An 8,322-nucleotide genomic window follows, 5' to 3' on the forward strand; every position below is an offset into this window, starting at 1 on the left:
ATTCGGGTAGCGGGGGTGGTGGTAGTCGACCGAAGCTTAATCTGCAGCCACGTACGCTGCCGGTGAATGTGTGAAGTCGTCAAAGATATTAGGGACGAAGGCGAGGTCCAAGAGTTCGAACCCATTTGGAATGGTGAGGCCGAGGGAAGAGGTTCTAGCTGAGAAAGAACATGATTGGAAAAAACTTGACAAGGAGTTAGAGTCGAAAATTATGGAAGTGTCAGGTGAGAAGACTGAAAAATCCAACGCCATTGGAAAACAGAGCTTTGGCAATGGAATTGGTCAGGCTGCTGAGGACAAAACAGAGAGGAGCTGGAGGAAGTCGAGTTTCAATAACTCTGGACCCGTGGGGCGGGGTGCTGAACCTGATAAAAATCCTAGTGGTTTTATGGATGCTAATTGGGCAGGTGACGTGAACGATAGATGCTCCACAAGAGGTTTTTGTTTTACAGCAGGCTCTGTTGCAATTTCATGGTGCAGTAAAAAGCAAAGCATAGTTGCTTTGTCATGTTGTGACGCAGAATATGTAGCTGCTACAATGGCTATTCAAGGATTTTTGTGGCTGATCAGGAGGCTTATTCAAGAAATGGTGACTACTCATTATCATTTTGTTTGAGAGAATGCTAATGCAGGATGTTGAATTGCAGAAAATACAGGCTAATGAGCAAGTTGCGGACATATTTACTAAGGCACTTGCGAAAGTGAAGTTTGAAGTTTTTCGTAAAGGCTCTGAGAGCTATTGAGAATATAAGCTTGCAAGAAGGGAGGCTGTCAAAATTTAATGCAAACTTAGTGTTAGTTTGAATTAGTCAAAATATTCATCATCCGTTAATATTTGGAGAATATATTAGTTATAGAATATATCTTAGATTCAATGAATATTTTTATCTTTAGATTTGATTAGTAGTATATTTTATTTTATTGTCAAGATTTAAATAGTTTATGTTTTCCTTGTTTGTAGGTATTAGTTGGTATCTTGTATGTATGTAAATGTTGTGATTGAACCTTTGATCCCAATTCTATTTGTTATTCTTAAATCTGTATTCTTTGGCAATAATATTTTCATATCTATTCACACTCTTAAGTGGTAGATATTGCGTTAGCTATTACCCTTTCAGGTCTTCTATGGAAATGTTTCTTGGAGGTGCAGAAACCAACTGGGATAGGTCTCACGCGACGAATTCGCGTGTAAAATCGAATTGAATTTTTTAACCTCCTCTGGATTACTTCAATGGCAGCCCAAATTTGGGAGATAGATTTGGGCCATTTTGCCCCTTCTTTCCTTCACCAAAATTGTGGTTAATCTTATTTAGAAAGAATAGAAACAATTTGGAGGGAAATGATTGACTATAGCTCTCCAATTTGGAAGGAACATGAGAACTCAAAACCTAAAAAATGAAAAAGCTTATAACTCGTGATTGAAGACTCGATGTTGCTTGCTTCTTGCTCCAAATGAACGCACATGGCTCATGACTTAAGAGAAATGATCCACCGCCTTTGAAACGTTTAGAACCACCATGATTTTGTAGTTGATCCTTTTGGATTTTTTCGCTTGAAAATCTTGTGCCGATCATAGCTGTTGACTCGACCTAATGTCGTGACCTGCTCTCCTCCTCAGCGATTGCATAGCTCGACTCTACCACTTCGTTCCAATGTTTTTTAGACCTTCCCTTTTTGTTTTTTTTTTTAATCCTCTTGAAGCCCATTTTAGTATTTCTAAAAGAAATTGAGATGAGTATGGCCACTTTTTGCCCAATTTAAAGAATTCTAAGATAAATTATAGGTTTAATTGTGGGCATTAGGTAAATTAAAACGCTGAACGTGTTCTAATTCGGTGTCGTGAATTCTCATAAGTTGACTTGGATTTCAAAGGATAGATTTGGACTTGCTCCATAGTTAAATTAGCAACTTCGACTTAAGCTACTCAGTTAAGTGGCTCGACTTTTGGCTTGGTTGAGCGAATTGTACGTTGTACGATTACACGTGCCTCGTGTCCCTATGTTGTGTTATACCATATTTATAAGGTGTGGTATAATGTGATTATTTCTTGTTATAGAATAGTATGATGCTGATAATATTTTATGTATAAACCTCCATACACCATGTTGTGTAAGCTATGTTAAGTATGAAAGATCTGTCAAGAATTTTGTATGCATGATGCATAGGCTCGTTATGTTATTAACCTACATCACTACTTTTTCCGTTTATAAAATTAGGCAAAGAATTGAGAGTAATTCAAGGAAAATTTTTGGGTAAGCCTTCTCGATTTTCTTCAAAAATCTTCCTTTATAGAAAATTTCAAAGGCTACTTTTGGTCTCTTTAGACTAATGAGGAAAGAGCTTAATAGGAGGATAGAGTTTTGTCATTCAAGCCCTTGTGTTAGAAGTTTTGAATTTTGTTGTTTTTTATTCCAAAGAATTAGAATGTAAAATCTATCCCAAAAGTATCTTGAGCATGAAAAGCTCAAAGAATAATAAGCAAAGGAAGACCCTCAGTTTCTTTAGGCAAGTTTGGGCCTAAGTTTCTAAACATTGAAAAATTACTCCTCCACAATAAATTTCATCATTAAAAACCAATTTGTTAAACTTTGTGGAAAGGAGAGGAGCAACTTTAGTGAAGAATCCAAAGGCCAACGATGAATTTGTAAGTTTTGAAATCCACAACTTAAACCACGAAATTCGTTCTCCGTCATTCGAGTCATAACATTGATCTTATTTCATTAGCTTTAGGGAAAATTAAGGAACAAATTAGTGAAGAAGTGAAAAAAAATAGCTTTAGGGCAAGTTAAGGAACAAACCAGTGAAGAAGTTGTGAAAAAAAAATAAGCAATGTATGGTCCTAATCCGAAAACAAATTGAAGTTGAAAATCTAGGCAAGTTCATTTTCAGGTACCTTATTTTAACCTCTTATATCTAGCACGTTAATAAGTCAAATGAATTGAAATCAGTCCTATACAATTCATGTTGTGTAGAACTACACCATTCGTGAAGAAATCGAGTAGACGCTCACTGATCAAGAGAAAAAACATGATTTTTAGAGGATACAAAGTTGAGATTTTTATGTGCTTCTGGTGTGCGAGCTTTAGAGCTTGTCATATCATCCTCTTTAGGTTTTTTACCTGCTAAGTAATAAATAGATTAGTTTAACCATTTTTATACCACGTTCTCATTAAGTTTTGATTTGATGTTGGAGAAAATAAACTCAATTTGGTACCTACCCAAGAAAATTAAGGAGAAAATAACTTACAGAATGTAGCAAAAAGCGATCACGAACACGACCAAACAAGTAAACTACTATATAGACAACCCTTTGCTCACATTTTTGAATTGGTTCAAATACTTTTAGACCCTTTCTCAAAAAAAAAAAGAAATTATTTTTCTTGCAAATAGGCACTATTGTCCACTTACTCAAGAAGTTTGAAGGAGTTTCCGCCTTGGGAAAGTCGTGAATAGAGAACCCAAATACAACCAAATTAGTAAGTAAGAATTCGAGAAAGTTTTAAAAAAATACTTGTAGGATTCGATTAGAACCTTTGGCAAATGATTAACATTCATATTTAGAAGCCTAATTGACCGCATTATGAAAGATAACCCTCGAAAACCTAAAACTTTACCGTTTAGCACAATATTCTTTTGTACAGTATTTGCTGCATGAATTGTGAATACAAGTAGTTTTATTATCCCACAAGTACTTAAGCATTCTTTATTGATTTATTTTTCTTTACTTGAGTAGGTTGAGTATCTTGCTCATATGTCCCCAATTAGTATTTGGGCGATAGTTGTGTGGCCTAGATCATGAGCTATGACCATTTTAGATCATGAGCTATTGTCTTACGATAAGTTGATCTTAAAACCTAGCTATTGAGTCACACAAACTTTTTGGGATGATTATGTACCCTATAGGAACGTTTGGGCATAACCCCTATTCATAAATTAATCAACATGGGTTAGGGTTTACTTGGTACATAAGAATTAGTTATCACCCATAAAGGGACTCCAAGAGTCATAGAAGATACACTATTAAGGTAGCTTTGGTTATGCGTAGTGGGGAACCATGGTCTTACACTTTTCTAGCCCATGGAGGAGCCTATATGAGTAGATAGTCTAGTGTTCTAGCCAATAGAAGCAATGAACCGTAGTTACTATTCTAACTTGAGGAGGGTGCAAGAATAGGTAATTTATTTATTTAGCATAAAAAGGCAAAGTCATAGGTAGTTGTTGATTGGTGTCACAATCAATGATACGATTCTGAGGCGAGAAAGTTATCGAGGATGATGACTAAGTTAAATGGGTAAGAGTTCACAACCACACTCAGAGAAAATAAGTTGTGACCCCCACACGCAAGATAGTCAAGGGGCGACCCTCAAGTGGCACCCATCCGACCATGAGAGGGCTAAGATTGAGAAGTATCATGATGCAACCGAGGAGGATAGTCCATCATCCAACACACCAAGAGTATGCATTCAAGTTAAGTCGAGGCTTACACAAGATTCGAGAGATCAACGTGACATGAGTGTCAAAGATAAGCTCGAAGAGGGTCAGGTTCGCCCGACCAGAAATCGGTCCAAGAAGTGTGTGAACAACTAGTGGGTCCATACGCGCACGTGTAGACTGTGTGTAGGGAAATTAAGTACACATCCAAATTGCCCGGTTAGAATAGCCACTGTATGAAAATAAACAGTTATGATAGGTCCCACTCATGAAACTATACGTGATTGCATTCGACTCAAATAGGGGTCACCTACTCAGTATTTCTTAAAATACTCAAGCCATGTGCTACTTCCATTTTAGGTAAAGGCAAGGCACCCCTGTACAGCTCGACCGTCAAGTAAAGACTATAACACATGCATAGTATTTAAATTCCTAGATCATAGGTTAGTATACGGAATTTTTCAATTTAAATTTTCACTTTTTTTTTTTTTTTTTGTACTTTCATTAGGTTGCTTTAAAGACGTTTTCAACACGTACGTCCATAACAATGTTTTACCATCATTTTTTCAATGTTTATTTCTGGATAAGAGATGATGGTAGCAACTTTAGGTTAGTAGAAAATCTAAGATCGTTACAAAATCTTTGGATGTCATTTTTAATTGGGAGTCACTATAAACTTGAAAACAATGTATAGGTAAAATATTCTAATCAAATATATATATATATATATATATATTTTGCAAATCGTGACCCCTCCCTTTTTCTCCTTTCATTTTTTTCAATTATCCATTAATAAAGAAGTGATGCCCCTTTGAAACTCTCTTGGGTGCGAATAATTTCGTGAAGTTTATCCTTCATATATCAAATAGTTATGCTTCTAATATGTAGTTCAAGGTTGTGTTCTCAAAAGCTGGCTTCATTGATATATTTTTTTTTCCTCCGATTCCAGTGATTCAAAAACTCTTATGAGTTCTTACCATTCTGCTTGTTATTTAATGCAATTATTCCAGTTGTTGTCTTGTTCTTCTTGTTGTTTCCAACTATTTGTTGGATTTTTTGTCAATTTATAAATTGTTGAGCTTTCTCCTCCCTTTGCTGGACATTTCAGAGTGTCATTGACATAGAATTCTATTTGTTGATCATTCATTCTCAAAATTATAGTTCCATTGTGGACATCTACTAATGTTCTGGTGGTTTTCAAAAATGGTCTTCCTAAGATAATTGGTACATCACGATCCGCTTCATGGTCTAGAACAATAAAATTTGCTGGATATATGAATTTATCCACTTGAATTAAAATTTCTTGGATCTTTGCTTAGGGATAAGTGATGGATCTATTGACTAGTTGGATGGTGACTGTAGTTAGTCTAGCCTCACTAATCCTTAACTTCTTATGAATGGATAGAGGTATTAAGTTGATGTTTGCCCCCAAGTCACATAATGTTCGGCCTAACTTTTTTCCTCCAATAGATACAAAAATAGTGAATGGGCGCGAGTCTTTTTCCTCTAGTGGGATTTTATTTTTTCGAATTGCACTACACTTTCCATTTAGTGCTATCACCTTGAATTCTTCTTACTTCCTCTTATTAGTGAGCACATCGTTCAAGAATTTCACATAATCCTGCATGCTTAATAGGCAGATATTCATATCAACCAGCAAGGAAATCATAATCTAAACATTCAAACAAACTCAATGGGGAAATAACACCCATTAGTCACGCACATCACATATTATAGTATCTTATCCTCAATTCTAGCACAACGGAAAGCATAAAAATAGATATGCATCATAAAATCTCATCCTAGCCCTTTTAGAGTCCTAAACATGCATAATCTACCATTCAATGCAAGATATGCTCGCATGCTAGTATGTCCTTGAGCAAGAATTACTTTAGAAGAGTTAGAATGATTATTTATATGGATGACGCATGTCTTAACGAGCTAGCTTTTCCTTGTGTTAAGAGCTTCAAATTTTCTAAAATTTCTCTAGTATAACTTAATTCAAATCATAATGAGGTTAACAACGAAATCGGAGAAGAACAATCGAATATAGGTCAAAACATGTAAAAATTGGAACGATACAGAGGTGATTAGCATGGCCCCTGCAGAAGGATGACACAAACCAATTGAGAAATGGTTCTATTTTTTTTATAAATCAGAGTGGCGCAGCGGAAGTGTGTTGGGCCCATAACCTCTGATATCAATCCTTAATGTCCTTTTAACTTTAAGGAACGGGAGCTTACATTTAGTTACTTAGGCAGCTCTACCACTGTTTTTGTACGTGATGAATGTTTGATGCCCTTGATGATGACTTTTATTATTGATTTTTCATGACATTTCCTTAATATGATGATGATTTTTTATACTATTGATTAAGCTTTCTTAATCATTCTTAAATGTCATGGAGGCTTATTGAGTCCTTAGGGGCATCTAGGTGATTTAGTCCTCATCTCGCATTTTTTTATGATGCTTGGGATTAGATCCTTGGGGGCTAACTCAATCTCTAGGTGCACTCAAGTCTAGACATATGATTGCTACTCATAATCCTAGAGTGCTCGATAGAAATGTACTGACCTAGGTCAACGGTGCACTCAAGTCTAGACGTATGATTGCTACTCATAATCCTTTAGTGCTCGATAGAAATGTACTGACCTAGGTAAACATATAAACCGCTCTAGCTCTAATGCCCTAATTAGCTTAGATCACTCATGCATACTTTGTTAGGAAGATATTTCTATCAATCACATAAAGCACGAAAAACATAATCTACTCATTCATGCATGCCTATTAGGGATATGTTCCTATCAACCACTAAGGAAATCATAATCTAAACATTCAAGCAAACTCAATGGGGAAATAACACTTATTAGTCACCCAGAACACATATCATAATATCTTATCCTCAATTCCAGCACAATGGAAAGCATAAAAATCGGTATGCATCATAAATTCTTATCCTAGGGATATTTCCTTAATTTTTCTTAGCATATAAAATATTTTCATCCAAATAGTCCTTCTAGAGTCCTAAACATGCATATTCTAACCCCTAAGGATAGATATTCTCCCATGCTATTATGTTCTTACACAAGCATTACTTGAGAAAAGCGAGAATGACTATTTATGTGGATGATGAATGCCTTGTCGAGCAAGCTTTTTCTTGTGTTAGGAGTTTCAAATTCTCTAAAATTTCTCTAGTATAACCTAATTCAAATCATAATAAGGTCCACATCGAAATCAGGGAAAAACAATCGAATATAGGTTAAAACGGGTAAAAATTGGAACGATACAGAGAAGATTAGCATGGTCCTTGTGGAAGGATGACACATACAAATCGAAAAATTGTCCAATTTTTTTATAAATCACAGTGGCGCAGCGGAAGCGTAGTGGGCCCATAATCCATAGGTCCCAAATTAAAACTTGGCTTTGATATGATACACAACCTCAAGACATGATTTTGAAAGTTATGATATAAAATCATATGGTAGGAAGGAAAATAGGAAGAGAGGTTGTTTTGGACCTCATGAATTATTGTATGTTACAAGCATGGGGCTTATGATGAACCTTATGAAAGGGAATATGATCATTATGTTTAACATGATGTTAAGATGGTTGCTACTACTTTCGGGTTTCTGACAACAACACTAGAGAATGCTAGCCCGAATAGAAGGGACCCAGAAGGTGTGTAATAATTCTGAATACGACTTAAAATGATAGGTCTTATTCATGTGCATGTTTTAATTACTCATCCAACGATCCCATTAGGACAGTCACCTAAGGGAATATGACTTAAAATGACATGTTCCATTCATGTTTGTATATCCCATTAGGATAGTCATCTAAGGGAAACATAAAAGGTCAGGTCCCATTCATGTTCCCATTCACCATTACAAT

At 35.7% G+C, this 8,322-nt stretch overlaps 2 non-coding genes across 2 annotated transcripts; both read left to right on the top strand.

Annotated features, from left to right (window-relative positions):
• The first annotated feature begins 6,473 nt into the window (after nt 1-6,473).
• On the top strand, nt 6,474-6,579 carry LOC111477341. Its single transcript, XR_002717261.1, has one exon. It is a non-coding gene; the product is annotated as a U6 spliceosomal RNA (small nuclear RNA).
• Nucleotides 6,580-7,679: 1,100 nt separating this feature from the next.
• On the top strand, nt 7,680-7,784 carry LOC111477365. Its single transcript, XR_002717284.1, has one exon. It is a non-coding gene; the product is annotated as a U6 spliceosomal RNA (small nuclear RNA).
• The last annotated feature ends 538 nt before the right edge of the window (nt 7,785-8,322 follow it).

The sequence above is a fragment of the Cucurbita maxima genome, unplaced genomic scaffold (assembly GCF_002738345.1).
Source record: "Cucurbita maxima cultivar Rimu unplaced genomic scaffold, Cmax_1.0 Cma_Scf00003, whole genome shotgun sequence".
NCBI classification, from domain to species: domain Eukaryota; kingdom Viridiplantae; phylum Streptophyta; class Magnoliopsida; order Cucurbitales; family Cucurbitaceae; genus Cucurbita; species Cucurbita maxima.